Source organism: Ranitomeya imitator, chromosome 8 (assembly GCF_032444005.1).
Source record: "Ranitomeya imitator isolate aRanImi1 chromosome 8, aRanImi1.pri, whole genome shotgun sequence".
NCBI classification, from domain to species: domain Eukaryota; kingdom Metazoa; phylum Chordata; class Amphibia; order Anura; family Dendrobatidae; genus Ranitomeya; species Ranitomeya imitator.
Window position 1 is genome coordinate 109,113,100 of NC_091289.1, and position 17,441 is coordinate 109,130,540.

Sequence of the window (17,441 nt, forward strand, 5' to 3'; positions counted from 1 at the left end):
ATTATACGCACCACGAAGATCTATCTTGGTGAACCAACTAGCCCCCTTAATCCGAGCAAACAAGTCAGAAATCAATGGCAAGGGATACTGAAACTTAACAGTGATCTTATTAAGAAGGCGGTAATCAATACACGGTCTTAGCGAACCATCCTTCTTGGCTACAAAAAAGAACCCTGCTCCCAATGGTGACGACGATGGGCGAATATGTCCCTTCTCCAGGGACTCCTTCACATAACTGCGCATAGCGGTGTGTTCAGGTACGGACAAATTAAATAAACGACCCTTAGGGAATTTACTACCAGGAATCAAATCGATAGCACAATCACAATTCCTATGCGGAGGTAGGGCATCAGACTTGGACTCTTCAAATACATCCTGAAAGTCCGACAAGAACTCTGGGATGTCAGAAGGAATGGATGACGAAATAGACAAAAATGGAACATCACCATGTACTCCCTGACAACCCCAGCTGGTTACCGACATAGAGTTCCAATCCAATACTGGATTATGGGTTTGTAGCCATGGCAACCCCAACACGACCACATCATGCAAATTATGCAGTACCAGAAAGCGAATAACTTCCTGATGTGCAGGAGCCATGCACATGGTCAGCTGGGCCCAGTACTGAGGCTTATTCTTGGCCAAAGGTGTAGCATCAATTCCTCTCAACGGAATAGGACACCGCAAAGGCTCCAAGAAAAATCCACAACGTTTAGCATAATCCAAATCCATCAGATTCAGGGCAGCGCCTGAATCCACAAACGCCATGACAGAATACGATGACAAAGAGCACATTAAGGTAATGGACAAAAGGAATTTGGACTGTACAGTACCAATAACGGCAGAGCTATCGAACCGCCTAGTGCGTTTAGGACAATTAGAAATAGCATGAGTAGAATCACCACAATAGAAACACAGTCTGTTCAGACGTCTGTGTTCTTGCCGTTCTACTTTAGTCATAGTCCTGTCGCACTGCATAGGCTCAGGTTTACTCTCAGACAATACCGCCAGATGGTGCACAGATTTACGCTCGCGCAAGCGACGACCGATCTGAATGGCCAAGGACATGGACTCATTCAAACCAGCAGGCATAGGAAATCCCACCATTACATCCTTAAGAGCTTCAGAGAGACCCTTTCTGAACAAAGCCGCTAGTGCAGATTCATTCCACAGAGTGAGTACTGACCACTTTCTAAATTTCTGACAATATACTTCTATATCATCCTGACCCTGGCATAAAGCCAGCAGATTTTTCTCAGCCTGATCCACTGAATTAGGCTCATCGTAAAGCAATCCGAGCGCCAGGAAAAACGCATCGACACTACTCAATGCAGGGTCTCCTGGCGCAAGAGAAAACGCCCAGTCCTGTGGGTCGCCGCGCAAAAAAGAAATAATAATCAAAACCTGTTGAATAGGATTACCAGAAGAATGAGGTTTCAAGGCCAAAAATAGCTTACAATTATTTCTGAAGCTCAGGAACTTAGTTCTGTCACCAAAAAACAAATCAGGAATCGGAATTCTTGGTTCTAGCATCGATTTCTGATCAATAGTATCTTGAATCTTTTGTACATTTACAACGAGATTATCCATTGAGGAGCACAGAGCCTGAATATCCATGTCCACAGCTGTGTCCTGAAGCACTCTAATGTCTAGGGGAAAAAAAAGACTGAAGACAGAGCTAAGAAAAAAAAATGATGTCAGGATTTCTTTTTTCCCTCTATTGGGAATCATTGGTGTGGCTCCTTGTACTGTTATGGCTGGCAATCAGGCAACACAGCGTGCAGTAATCAGCGCACATACAGAGATCTGGCAATAACCAAAAACAATAGGACAAGCTCTGAGACGTGGAATCTTTGTAGACTGCAGTACCTGATCTATCCTCACACAACTATAAGCAGCAGTGGATTGCGCCTATCAACTACCTATGCAACTCGGCACTGCCTGAGGAGCTGACTAGCCTGAAGATAGAAATACAAGCCTGACTTACCTCAGAGAAATACCCCAAAGGAATAGGCAGCCCCCCACATATAATGACTGTTAGCAAGATGAAAAGACAAACGTAGGAATGAAATAGATTCAGCAAAGTGAGGCCCGATATTCTAGACAGAGCGAGGATAGCAAAGAGAACTATGCAGTCTACAAAAAACCCTAAAACGAAAACCACGCAAAGGGGCAAAAAGACCCACCGTGCCGAACTAACAGCACGGCGGTGCACCCCTCTGCTTCTCAGAGCTTCCAGCAAAAGTTAATAGCAAGCTGGACAGAAAAAACAGAAAACAAACTAGAAGCACTTATCTAGCAGAGCAGCAGGCCCAAGGAAAGATGCAGTAGCTCAGATCCAACACTGGAACATTGACAAGGAGCAAGGAAGACAGACTCAGGTGGAGCTAAATAGCAAGGCAGCCAACGAGCTCACCAAAACACCTGAGGGAGGAAGCCCAGAGACTGCAATACCACTTGTGACCACAGAAGTGAACTCAGCCACAGAATTCACAACACATTCCATCTTGAGAAAGCGCAAATCGCGTATATGCCCCGTTACCAAATTCACTGCTTCTATCAAGCTTTTTTACCCCGCAGCTGCTTTCAACATATTCCTTACATACCGCTGCGAGGAGTATTATATTCTTTTACAAAGGGTCAATTCACAAATAATAAAATACTTAGTAACCCATATCAGGAGGGGGGATTCAAGGTACTTAATAACCCACTGATCTCAAAGGTCTCCAAGAGTCAATTTTTCAAATACGATAATTAAATTTGATTAGGGCCAAAACCTATCCAGGTCAATGAGTCCCTATAACAAGTCTTTCTCAAAAGAACTAATCAAAGAACAAAGGGTGATGCAACAAGGAGTGATCCGTTAGGAAAGGGGGTATTTTAGGGGTAATTTCATAGGAGACAATTGTACTGTAACTGTTCATTCACTGTCCACAAACTCAAACAGTCACACTCCAAACTCCACTATGGTGAAGATCAAAGAGCTGTCGAAGGACACCAGAAACAAAATTGTAGCCCTGCACCAGGAAGAGTGAATCTGCAATAGGCAAGCAGCTTGGTGATGAAATCAACTGTGGGAGCAATAATAAGAAAATGGAAGACATACAAGACCACTGATAATCTTCCTCGATCTGGGGCTCCACACAAGATGTCACCCCGTGGAGTAAAAATTATCATAAGAATGGTGAGCAAAAATCCCAGAACCACATGGGGGGATCTAGTGAATGACCTGCATAGAGCTAGGACCACCATAAAAAAGGCTACCATCAGTAACACGCTACGCCACCAGGGACTCAGATCCTGCAGTGCCAGATGTGTCACCTGCTTAAGCCAGTACATGTCTAGGCCCGTCTTCTAGAGAGCATTTGGATTATCCAGAAGAGTATTGGGAGAATGTTATATGGTCTGATGAAACCAAAGTAGAACTGTTTGGTATAAACTAAACTCGTGTTTGGAGGAGACAGAATACATCCAAAGAATGTCATACCTACTGTGAAGCATGGGGGTGGCAACATCATGCTTTGGGACTGTTTCTCTGCAAAGGGACCAGGACGACTGATCCGTGTACATGAAAGAATGAATGGGGCCATGTATTGTGAGTTTTTGAGTGCAAACCTCCTTCCATCAGCGAGGGCATTGAAGATGAAATGTGGATGGGTCTTTCAACATGATAATAATCCCAAGCACACCACCAGGGCAACGAAGGAGTGGCTTCATAAGAAGAATATGAAGGTCCTGGAGTGGCCTAGCCAGTCTCCAGATCTCCACCCCATAGAAAACCTTTGGAGGGAGTTGAAAGTCTGTGTTGCCCAGCGACAGGTCCAAAACATCACTGCTCTACAGGAGATCTGCATGGAGGAATAGGCCAACATACCACCAACAGTGTGTGCCAACCTTGTGAAGACTTACAGAAAATGTTTCACCACTGTTATTGCCAACAAAGGATATATAACAAAATATTGAGATGAACCTTTGTTAATGACCAAATACTTATTTTCCACCATATTTTGCAAAATCTTGCCAAATCAGACAAAGTGATTTTCTGGATTTGTTTTCTCATTTTGACTCTCATAGTTGTGTTCTACCTATTATGTCAATTACAGGCCTCTAACATCTATTTAAGTGGGAGAGCTTGCAGAATTGGTGGTTGACTAGCTGACTAAGTACTTTTTTCCCCACTGTATGTATGGGACAGCAGGAGTGCAAGCAGGATGGAGGAGCATGTAATAGGATGGGGGCCAGGATGGGGAAGCATATATTAGGATGGGGGAGCATATAATAGGATGGGGACCAGGATGGGGGAGCATATAATAGAATGGGGGCCAGGATGGGGGAGCATATACCAGGGTGGGGAAGCATATAACAGGATGGGGGAGCATATACTGGGATGGTGCAGCATATTCTGGGATGGGGAGCATACGATAGGATTGGGGACCAGGATGGAGGAGCATAAACTAGGAGGGGGGACCAGGATTAGGGAGCATATACCAGGATGGGGGAGCATATACCAAGATGAGGGAGCATATAATAGGATGGGGGACCAGGATGGGGTTGTATACACCAGAATGGGGGAGCATATAATGGGATAGCGGAAACATAATACGATGGGGGACCAGGAAGGGAGGAGCATATAATAGGATGGGAAACCAGGATGGGGAAGCATATAACAGGCTGGGGACCATATAATCCTTTTGTCTCTTGACAATGCTATTACACCACTTGCCAATCCACCAGTGCAAGTGAGAAAAGCAAGACTAAGCACCAGAATTGGTGCATCTTATGGAGGAATGAACCAAGATCTCCACTTTGCACTGACGAGGGGGAGTACCTCCAAACACAATGTCTGCAAATCGAGATCTGGTTTGGCTCTTATCCTAAGTCATGTGACAAGGCTCGTTAAAGGATCGACTTTGACTGTTAAGGTACCGTCACACATAGCGACGCTGCAGCGATACCGACAACGATCCGGATCGCTGCAGCGTCGCTGTTTGGTCGCTGGAGAGCTGTCACACAGACAGCTCTCCAGCGACCAACGATCCCGAGGTCCCCGGTAACCAGGGTAAACATCGGGTAACTAAGCGCAGGGCCGCGCTTAGTAACCCGATGTTTACCCTGGTTACCATCCTAAAAAGTAAAAAAACAAACGCTACATACTTACCTACAGCCGTCTGTCCTCGGCGCTCTGCTTCTCTGGTCTGGCTGTGAGCGCCGGGCAGCCAGAAAGCAGAGCGGTGACGTCACCGATCTGCATTCCGGCTGACCGACGCTCACAGCCAGAGCAGGAGGAGTGCAGAGCACAGCGCTGGAGGACAGACGGCTGTAGGTAAGTATGTAGTGTTTGTTTTTTTACTTTTAGGATGGTAACCAGGGTAAACATCGGGTTACTAAGCGCGGCCCTGCGCTTAGTTACCCGATGTTTACCCTGGTTACCAGCGAAGACATCGCTGAATCGGTGTCACACACGCCGATTCAGCGATGTCTACGGGGAGTCCAGCGACGAAATAAAGTTCTGGACTTTCTTCCCCGACCAGCGATCTCCCAGCAGGGGCCTGATCGCTGCTGCCTGTCACACTGGACGATATCGCTAGCGAGGACGCTGCAATGTCACGGATCGCTAGCGATATCGTCTAGTGTGACAGTACCTTTAGGCTGGAGTCACACTACAGCGAGATACGGCCGAGTCTCGCAGGTTAAAAACAAGCTCTGGCATCGGCACTCCGGAGCGGAGCGTGCGGCTCCATGTATTGCTATGTGGCTGCACGCTCCGCTCTGGAGTGCTGGTGCCAGAGCTTGGTTTTAACCTGCGAGACTCGGCCGTATCTCGCAGGCCCCCACATAGCTTACTATATACAGTATGAGCCCTAACATAATCTACATACAGTATGAGGCCTCACATAACTTTCTATATGCAGTCTGAGATCCCAATAGCCTCCTGAATACAATAGGAATGCACACATAGCCTCTTAAATACAGTATGAACCCCCAAATAGGCTCCTATATACCGTTGAAACCAGAAATTTACATACACTATATGAAAAGACACATATGCATGTTCTTCTCAATATCTGACATGAAATCAGAATATACCTTTCCTGTTTGAGGTCAATTAGGATTACCATAATTATTCATAGTTACCAAATGCCAGAATGAGAGAGAGAGAACATTTTAAGTCATTTTTATTGCTTACTGCAAAGTCAAAAGTTTACATACACTGAGATAACTATGCCTTTAAACAATTCTGGACTGCCCATATGATGATGTCATGTGTTTGGAAGATTCTGATAGGTTTTTTGGCATCATCTGAGTTAATTAGAGACACACCTGTGGATGTATTTTAATGCACATCTGACACACACTGCTTCTTTGTGTAACATCATGGGAAAAGTCTCACGAAATTAGCCAAGATATCAGGAAGAGAATTGTGGACTTGCACAAGTCTGGCTCATCCTTGAGTACAATTTCAAGATACTTGAAGGTGCCTCGTTCATCTGTACAAACAATTTTATACAAGTACAAACAAGATGGGAATGTCCAGCCATCATATTGCTCAGGAAGGAGATGTGTTCTGTGTCCCAGAGATGAACGTGCTTTGGTCTGACACATGCATATCAACCCAAGGACAAAAGCAAAAAACCTTGTGAAGATGATGGAGGAAGCTGATAAAATTGTGTCAATATCCACAGTGAACTGAGTACTGTATTAACATGGGCTGAAAGGCTACTCTGCCGTGAAGAAGCCATGACTCCAAAAGAAACATAAAAAACCTGATTAATGTTTGCAAATGCACACAGGAACAAAGACCTTCATTTTTGGAGAAATGTCCTGTGGTCCGATGAAACTAATATTGAACTTTTTCGGCATAATGACCATCGTTACGTTTGGAGGAAAAATGGAGATGCTTGGAAACCTAAGATAACCATCCCAATGGGGTGGCAGCATCATGCTGTGGGTTTTTTTGCTGCATGAGGGACTGGTGCACTTCACAAATAGACATCATGAGAAAAGAAGATCATGTGGCAATTATGTGTCTGTAAAGCGTTGTGAAATTAATGGCGCTCTATAAATGAGTAAAATAAATAAAATAAATACTGAAACAACATCTCAAGACATCAGCTAAGAAGTTAAAGCTTAGGTGGAGATGGATTTTCCAAATTGACAATGACCAGAAGTATACTGCCAAAATGGTAACAAAGCGGCTCAAGGATAACAAAGTCAATGTTTTGGAGTGGCCGTCACAAAGCCCTGATCTCAATCCTATTGAAAGTTTATGGGCAAAGATGAAAAGACAGGTGCGGACAAGGCGACCTACAAACCTGGATCACTTTTGTCAGGACGAATGGACCCAAATTCCGACCAACTATTGTGAGAAGCTTGTGGAAGGATATCCCAAACGTTTGATCCAAGTCATTTAGTTTAAGGGCAATAGTACCAAATACATTCTCTCTCTCTCATTATTCTGGCATTTGGCAAATATTAATAATTATGGTAATCCTAATTGAGCTAAAATGGGAAAGGTTTATTCTGATTTCATTTCAGATATTGAGAAAAACATGCAGATGTGTCTTTCTATATAGTGTATATAAACTTCTGGTTTCAACTGAATGTGCAAACATCCCACTCATACTTAGCTTGCTCCCTATGCTCCAGCATTCTGTTCCTATTTCCGCTGCACTGACTCTCTGTACAGCAAACGTGATGTAATCGTGCCTGTTGTCTCACACGCTGATTCATGGAAGAAGCAGCCTTCAGTTCTGTCCTCCACCAATGTATTCACCACTGTCTGCACACTGAGGTTGTAGGGAAGCAGGCGGCGGATGGGCGGCAGGTGAGAGTCAGATGTGACCATAGGGACGCAATTTGTTATATGTCACACGGATGTAAAAAATGGACACAAATATGACAATATGGAGGAAAATGTTCCACTTGTGACGATTTTTCATAACGCATCTGAACCCAGCATTAAGTGAATAGCAACCAATGCAATGCTGTGTGGAGTAGAGACATCAGTGTAGTGGTCCCATAAAAAGATGAGAACATCTGCTTCATTCAGGATGGTTTGGAGAAGGGATTCACAGTTAGAAAGATGCTAATCAAAGTGTTATTCCCATGTTTAGAAGTTATTAACTAACCACAGAATAGGTGATAGCTTTTTGATCAATGGGGGTTCGAGCACCAGAATTCTCCAATCTTGAGATCCGAGCTCTGCAGGGTCTCCTCTGAATGGTAGCTGCCAGAAGAACAGACCACCACTGCATTCATTCTCTATGAGATTGTTGGAAAAGTAATTGCACTGTAATAATAATGATATTCTGCAGCACTTTAAATTACAAAGGGGACTTGTACAGACAAGACATTACAGAATAATACAACTCAGATACCAAAATGAGTGAGGGGCCCGCTCACAAGATTACAATGTATTAATATCAATCTGTACTCCGTTAGCCTCAATCAGTCAATGAATCAGAGAATGAATGGAGCGTTGGTCGGCATGCTCATCCACCATTCCTTTCAGACAGTGCTGTGCTGAGCTGCAATATGCTGTGCAGGTGACAAGTTGCCAGTCAGTGGGGGTCTGACTGCTGGGACCCCCATGATCCTGAGAATGCTGCTCAGCAGAGCCTCTTCTCTATGAAGCCTGGACACCACTGCTGCAGTCATTCTTTATGGGGCTGCCAGAGGAGTCAGCCGAGTGCAGCACAATCCTTTCCAGGCAGTCTGATAGAAGGACTATATCAGGGTTGTGTGTGTCCAGCCTCCACTCCATACAGATGAGGCTCTGCTGAGCAACATTCAGGGGATCATGGGGGTCCCAGCAGGCAGACCCCGCTAATCAGTTATCTTAGTGATAAAACCTCTATGGGAATAAAGCCCCCATACCCATCAGACTAATGTCTGCTGATACTGGCAGTGTCAATGATAATGTAGTGTATGGGAGCCTCGGACAGTTTCTTTTTGGCAGGAGCGATCGATCCGGCTGTCACATTGTAATGTCTCCCGTAGATGAGCCGTCCCAAGAGAAGGCTGACAGTGGCTGCCTCAGAGAACACAAGAGTGCCCCTGATATGAGTGAGATGACTGCGATCAACGCACAGCCGTCTAACATGTATGGGGGGCTTTACTCCGCCAGCGGGGGGATCGCACATGCTGTGCCAATGTGACCAATGGCCGTACGATTTTGAAACCAGGATGCTGTGGCCATCACCAGTCTGAGATAAGAGTCTGAGGTGAGGCACTTCCATGTTAGTTGGACATGTTGGGGCACAGAATTCCAGAGGATGGGGCATATCCGGGAGAAGTCTTGATATCAGTGGCCCAAAGTCATTTAACCCCTTAAAAACATCAGTTACTTATTCAAACTGTGAAACTTGGTTGTTTTCCCAGTTTGATGCCTATTCTGATGCCCAGAACCCATTTGGGCCAGGCTGGAGGGACCTGGGTTTGATGCGGGCATCACTATCTGTGTATTGTTAGTGTGAGATCAGTGGCCCAAAGTCATTTAACCCCTTTAAAACATCACATATTCAAATCTGTGAAAATGGTCCATTTGCCCACTCTGATGCCAGTTCTGATGCCCAGAACCAGGGCCGTATTTGCCACTAGGCACTTGAGGGCACGAGCCTAGGGCTGGACGATGCTGGGGGGGCGGCACCTAGCAAGTTTTTTTTTTAAATAAAGTCCGGGGTCGCGACCCGCACCCCAACCCCCACTCGCCCGCCCTCTTGAGGAAGTCATACTCACCCTACTCCAGCGATGCCTGGTCTCAGCCCCTGCAGCTCGTCCTGTGTGAGCGGTCACTCTGGGACAGAGATGGAGGGATTTTCGGGGCGGTGTGGGAAAGGTGGGTATGACAGCCAGGGAAGATGGGGGAGGATGAAGGAGGGAGGGTGGGGGAAGATGAAGGGGGGAGGATGAAGGAGGGAGGAAGATGGGGGAGCAGCCATGTATACAAGATGGGAGTGGGAGCGGGGGGGGGGGAGGAAGCTGAGCCATTCATACAAGATGCGAGGGGGGGAGCTGAGCCATTCATACCAGATGCGAGGGGGGAGCTGAGCCATTCATACAAGATGGGAGGGGGGAGCTGGGCCATTCATACAAGATGGGAGCTGAGCCATACATACAAGATAGGAGGGGGGAGCTGAGCCATTCATACAAGATGGGGGGAGCTGAGCCATACATACAAGAATGGGAGGGGGGGAGCTTAGCCATATATACAAGATGGGAGGGGGGGACAATTTGAGTGGGGATGGGGGGATTTATTATGTATGTGGAGAGTTTGAGTGGGGATGGAGGGATTTATTATGTGTGGGGAGAATTGGAGTGGGGATGGGGGATTTAATGTGTGGGGGGATATTTGAGGAAACAAAATAAAGAGCAAAGGGGAAGATGGAGAAACAGTACAGGGGAATGGGGGGCATGTATGAGGAAACAGTACTGGGGAATGGGGGGCATGTATGGAAAATGGGGGGTATGTATGAGGAAACAGTACGGGGGAATGGGGGGCATGTATGAGGAAACAGTACTGGGGAATGGGGGGCATGTATGAGGAAACAGTACTGGGGAATGGGGGGCATGTATGGGCAATGGGGGGTATGTATGAGGAAACAGTATGGGGGAGTGGGGGGCATGTATGAGGAAACAGTACTGGGGAATGGGGGGCATGTATGAGGAAACAGTACTGGGGAATGGGGGGCATGTATGGGCAATGGGGGGCATGTATGAGGAAACAGTACGGGGAAATGGGGAGCATGTATGAGGAAACAGTACTGGGTAATGGGGGGCATATATGTGGAAACAGTATGGGGGGATGGGTGCAGACAGTATGGAGAGCGAACGAGGGAATGTATGCAGACACTGTACGAGTAGCGATGTGAAAAATTGATGTGGACAGAGTACGGGGAGTGAGGGTGATGGAATGTGTGCAGACACAGTATGGGGAGTCAGGTGAGAAGGCTGTATAGAAAGTGAGGGGGTAAATATGTGAGGAGACAATATGGTGAACAGGAGGGATGTGAGAAGAGACAGTAGGAGGAGGGAGGGGAATAGTGTGATGAGACAGTATGGGGGGAGAAAAGTGAGTGGGCACAGAATAGAAACTGAGTAGTGGGTTTGTAGCATGGGGGACAGTGTAAGGGAACAGCCAGGAGGGGACAGTATACCAAGCAGGGGGAGTGTGATGAAAGAGTACAGTATAAATACTGGGCCCTATAGGGGGGACACAGTGTGAGAGGACAGTGTGAAGAGGGGGCCGGTATGGAAAGGAGAGGTCAGTATGAAGAGCATGTACCATACGAGGGACAGTGTGGGGGTCATAATTTGTGCAGACAATATATTGGGCTATTTTTTATTCAGGAGCAATATAATGACACTTGTATCTTTAAGGGCGTCATGTGGAGATTTTCAGCAAAAGAGCAGAGAAGATGGATTCTGCAGAGACGGCTGTGGATGAGAAAACTCATCATGGGTCTGGACAAGATGAAGAAAAGAACGGCTCCAGAGACGACATCATCTATATGGTACCTGAATGTAAATGTTATTTGTGATACTAACTAACTCATGTTTTTATTTATGTTAGGAGCATTAAAGGGGATGTCCAGGTTTGTGATGAGTCTGCAGTCATTCTTTGTGACTGCAGACTTCTGAGTTCTCACAGTGCGCACTGCACACTGTCAGGATTCTCTCGTGCTGGCGATTTACATACGTGCGGTCACGTGCTGACTAGACATGTGTGGCCCCACTCAATGAAAATGAACTGAGCGAGGCCGGGCATGTCTAGTCAGAATGTGGTCAGAAGTATACAAATCACATGCTTGTGCTGACATGGCTGTCCACCAGCAAGGGAGAATCCTAAAAGTGTGCAGTGCATTCGTTGTGAGAATTCAGTAGCCTGTGATGTCAGGATTCAGCTCTGCAGGTTCCAGTAGTCGTCACATGGACACTTCACTCATATGCGACTTTCATACTTATGGTCCTGTGACAACGAACTTCTCTTCTGCTTCTCTCAGTTTTTCACTGAACATTGAGAGCATTAGGGAGAGCGGCTCGTGGGTACATGACTAAGGGTACCGTCACACTGAAACGACGCTGCAGCGATACAACAACGATGTCGATCGCTGCAGCGTTGCTGTTTGGTCGCTGGAGAGCTGTCACACAGACAGCTCTCCAGCGACCAACGATCCCGAAGTCCCCTGGTAACCAGGGTAAACATCGGGTTACTAAGCGCAGGGCCGCGCTTAGTAACCCGATGTTTACCCTGGTTACCATTGTAAAAGTAAAAAAAACAAACACTACATACTTACCTACCGCTGTCTGTCCCTGGCGCTCTGCTTTCCTGCACTGGCTGTGAGCACAGCGGCCGGAAAGCAGAGCGGTGACGTCACCGCTGTGCTTTACGGCTGGCTGGCGCTGACACAGGATGCAGGAGGAGTGCAGAGAAGCAGAGCGTCGGGGACAGACAGCTGAAGGTACAGTGGTGTTCAAAAGTCCTGCATAGGATAAATTGATTGATTTTTCAAGTTTTAAACGTTTTCTGTCGAATATTTTCGATGCTAATATGACATATTATATATGGTTTTGTTCAGAATACAATTTTGCATTCTTTCCCTGTAATATTTTTAGCTTTTGAAGCAGTTTTGCCTGAAATTATTGCAACAATATGGGAATTGAAAGCAGAACTAAACATTGTACAGCTTCAGATCCAAAATTAGCCAATCACAGATGAGGTTCTTGTGACCATCATAACCGGGATATGGCAGCCAATCACATTGCATTACATCTGCCGCTTTGTTTGTTTGTTATATCTGTTGGTCTATCTAGTGAATCATACTGTAGAGTTCTATGATGGGAGCCTTCAGATTTTTGCCAGCGGAGGATCGTGTGCGAGTTGTGGTGCTACATGAAGAGGGTTATACTGGCCCCCAGATCGCAAGGAAGGTCGGCTGTAATCAGAGTACAGTCGTAAGAATTTTGCAGAAACATAAGCAGCTTGGAATCACCCAGGACAGGCCCAGATCTGGTCGGCCCAGAAAGTCAACTAAAAGGGAGGATAAAGTACTGATAAGAACATCCCTTGCCAATCGAAAGCTCACCTCTCCTCAGCTTCTGCGAGAATGGCAAGAAAAGTGCAATATTGAGGTAGCAACATCAACTGTTAGGAAGAGATGTTTGGAAGCAGGATTGAGAGGGTGCAAGGCCCGAAAGAAGCCATTGATGACAGCCATACAAAGACAAAGGCGAAAACTGTGGGCATTGAAATAGTTAAAATGGAGGAAGGAGGAGTGGGAAAAAGTGCTATTTAGTGATGAAAGCACTTTTTGCATTTTAGGAAATGATGGCAAGTCTTATGTGAGAAGGTTCCCACATGAAGAGTACAAGCCAGAGTGTTTGAGCTTCTCTGTGAAACATCCGATGAAAGTAATGGTCTGGGGCTGTATGGCAGCCAATGGTGTTGGAAGGCTTCATATTGTGGAGGGTATGGTCAATGCAAAAAAATACATAGACATCCTTAATAAGAAAATGCTGCCTTCTGCTCAACACTCTGAATTAAATAAAAAATAATAAATCTTAAAAAGTCAAATTTAAGTCTGTGTGAACTTGCATTGGAAGTTAGTGAACTTAGAAACCTGTTCACCATTCTACACACTGTACTAGTGTAGGTATGGTTATACTGTAAAAAAAATTATCAAAAATGCACATACCATAACAATTTATACACTTGGGACATTCAAAAATGAGTATGGCATACAATGAGGGATTACAAAAACATATCTGTTCCACCAGTTTCACTGTAGAGATGCAGAAGTATGAAACATATAGTTTTCTTCACGCCTATGCAGGACTTTTGAACACCACTGTAAGTATGTAGTGTTTGCTTTTTTAACGTTTACGCTGGTAACCAGGGTAAACATCGGGTTACTAAGTGCGGCCCTGCGCTTAGTAACCCGATGTTTACCCTGGTTACCAGTGAAGACATCGCTGGATCGGTGTCACACACGCCGATTCAGCGATGTCAGCGGGAAGTCCAGCAACGAAAGAAAGTTCCAAACGATCTGCTACGACGTACGATTCTCAGCGGGGTCCCTGATCGCAGGAGCGTGTCAGACACAGCGAGATCGTAAGGATATCGCTGGAACGTCACGGATCGTACCGTCGTAGCGATCAAAATGCCACTGTGTGACGGTACCCTAAGTGTGCAAATCGCATGTGTGCTGGGGGGGGGGACCAAAATGAATTCTTTCTCCGGGTGCCAGAAAACCGATATACACCTCTCCCGGTATGCAGTTTCTATGCAGTTTCTGCACAGTTTCTGTGCAGTTTCTATGCAGTTTCTGTGCAGTACAATGTAAATCAATGTGAAAAAAAAAAGCTGTGCACATGGTGCAGAAAAAACTACTGCAGAAACGCTGCAGAACTGCACAAAAGTGACGTGCACTTCTTTGAAATCTGCAGCGTTTCTGCGTAGATTTTTCTGCACCATGTGCACAGCTTTTTTTTCACATTGATTTACATTGTACTGTAAGGCTTTGTGCACACGATGCGGATTTTGCTGCGGATTTTTCCGCCGCGGATTTGGAAAATCCGCAGTGCAAAACCGCTGCGGTTTTCACTGCGGATTTGTGTGCAGTTTCTTCTGCGGATTCCTCTGCGGGTTTTCAACTGCACTTTCCTATTGGTGCAAGTCGAAATCCGCTGCGGAATCCACAGAAAGAAGTGACATGCTCCTTCTTTTTTTCCGCAGAGAATCCGCGCGGATTTTTCTGCATCGTGTGCACTGCGGATTTTGTTTTCCATAGGGTTACATTGTACTGTACACTGCATGGAAAACTGCTGCGGATCCGCAGCGGTCAAATCCTCTGCGGATCCGCGGCAAAATCCGCAGCGGTCAAATCCGCTGCAGATCCGCGGCAAAATCCGCATCGTGTGCACAAAGCCTTAACCCCTCTGTGACCTTAGACGTACTATCCCGTCGAGGTGCCCTGGGCTTATCTGACCCTGGACGGGATAGTACGTCATAGCCGATCGGCCGCGCTCACGGGGGGAGCGCGGCCGATCGCGGCCGGGTGTCAGCTGCTTATCGCAGCTGACATCCGGCACTATGTGCCAGGAGCGGTCACGGACCGCCCCCGGCACATTAACCCCTGGCACACCGCGATCAAAGATGATCGCGATGTGCCGGCGGTGCAGGGAAGCACCGCGCAGGGAGGGGGCTCCCTGCGGGCTTCCCTGAGCCCCCCGCAGCAACGCGATGTGATCGCGTTGCTGCGAGGGTCTCCTCACCTCCCTGCCTGCTCGAGCCCCGGATCCAAGATGGCCGCGGATCCGGGTCCTGCAGGGAGGGAGGTGGCTTCACAGAGCCTGCTCAGAGCAGGCACTGTGAAGCAGCCTGCACTCCTATCAGATCAGTGATCTGACAGAGTGCTGTGCAAACTGTCAGATCACTGATCTGTGATGTCCCCCCCTGGGACAAAGTAAAAAAGTAAAAAAAAAATTTTCCAAATGTGTAAAAAAAATAAAAAAAAATATTCCAAAATAATGAAAAAAAAAAAAAAAATATTATTCCCATAAATACATTTCTTCATCTAAATAAAAAAAAAAAAACAATAAAAGTACACATATTTAGTATCGCCGCGTCCGTAACGACCCGACCTATAAAACTGTCCCACTAGTTAACCCCTTCAGTAAACACCGTAAGAAAAAAAAAAAAAAAAACGAGGCAAAAAACAACGCTTTATTATCATACCGCCGAACAAAAAGTGGAATAACACGCGATCAAAAGGACAGATATAAATAACCATGGTACCGCTGAAAGCGTCATATTGTCCCGCAAAAAAAGAGCCGCCATACAACATCATCAGCAAAAAAATAAAAAAGTTATAGTCCTGAGAATAAAGCGATGCAAAAATAATTATTTTTTCTGTAAAATAGTTTTTATCGTATAAAAGCACCAAACCATAAAAAAATGATATAAATGAGGTATCGCTGTAATCGTACTGACCCGAAGAATAAAACTGATTTATCAATTTTACCAAACGCGGAACGGTATAAACGCCTCCCCCAATAGAAATTCATGAATAGCTGGCTTTTGGTCATTCTTCCTCACAAAAATCGGAATAAAAAGCGATAAAAAAATGTCACGTGCCCAAAAATGTTTTCAATAAAAACGTCAACTCGTCCCGCAAAAAACAAGACCTCACATGACTCTGTGGACCAAAATATGGAAAAATTATAGCTCTCAAAATGTGGTATTGCAAAAAATATTTTTTGCAATAAAAAGGGTCTTTCAGTGTGTGACGGCTGCCAATCATAAAAATCCGCTAAAAAACTCGCTATAAAAGTAAATCAAACCCCCCTTCATCACCCCCTTAGTTAGGGAAAAATAAAAAAAAATGTATTTATTTCCATTTTCCCATTAGGGCTAGGGTTAGGGCTAGGTTTAGGGTTAGGGCTAGGGTTAGGGCTAGGGCTAGGGTTAGGGCTAGGGTTAGGGCTAGGGTTAGGGCTAGGGTTAGGGCTAGGGTTAGGGTTAGGGCTAGGGTTAGGGTTAGGGCTAGGGTTAGGGCTAGGGTTAGGGCTAGGGTTAGGGTTAGGGTTAGGGCTAGGGTTAGGGCTAGGGTTAGGGTTAGGGCTAGGGTTAGGGCTAGGGTTAGGGCTAGGGTTAGGGTTAGGGTTGGGGCTACAGTTAGGGTTGGGGCTAAAGTTAGGGTTAGGGTTTAGATTACATTTACAGTTGGGAATAGGGTTGGGATTAGGGTTAGGGGTGTGTCAGGGTTAGAGGTGTGGTTAGGGTTACCGTTGGAATTAGGGTTATGGGTGTGTTTAGATTAGGGTTTCAGTTATAATTGGGGGGTTTCCACTGTTTCGGCACATCAGGGGCTCTCCAAACACTACATGGCGTCCGATCTCAATTCCAGCCAATTCTGCGTTGAAAAAGTAAAACAGTGCTCCTTCCCTTCCGAGCTCTCCTGTGTGCCCAAACAGGGGTTTACCCCAACATATGGGGTATCAGCGTACTCAGGACAAATTGGACAACAACTTTTGTGGACCAATTTCTCCTGTTACCCTTGGGAAAATACAAAACTGGGGGCTAAAAAATAATTTTTGTGGGAAAACAAAAAGATTTTTTATTTTCACGGCTCTGCGTTATAAACTGTAGTGAAACACTTGGGGGTTCAAAGTTCTCACAACACATCTAGATAAGTTCATTGAGGGGTCTAGTTTCCAATATGGGGTCACTTGTGGGGGGTTTCTACTGTTTAGGTACATTAGGGGCTCTGCAAACGCAATGTGACGCCTGCAGACCAATCCATCTAAGTCTGCATTCCAAATGATGCTCCTTCCCTTCCGAGCCCTCCCATGCGCCCAAACGGTGGTTCCCCCCAACATATCGGGTATCAGCGTACTCAGGACAAATTGGACAACAACATTTAGGGTCCAATTTCTCCTGC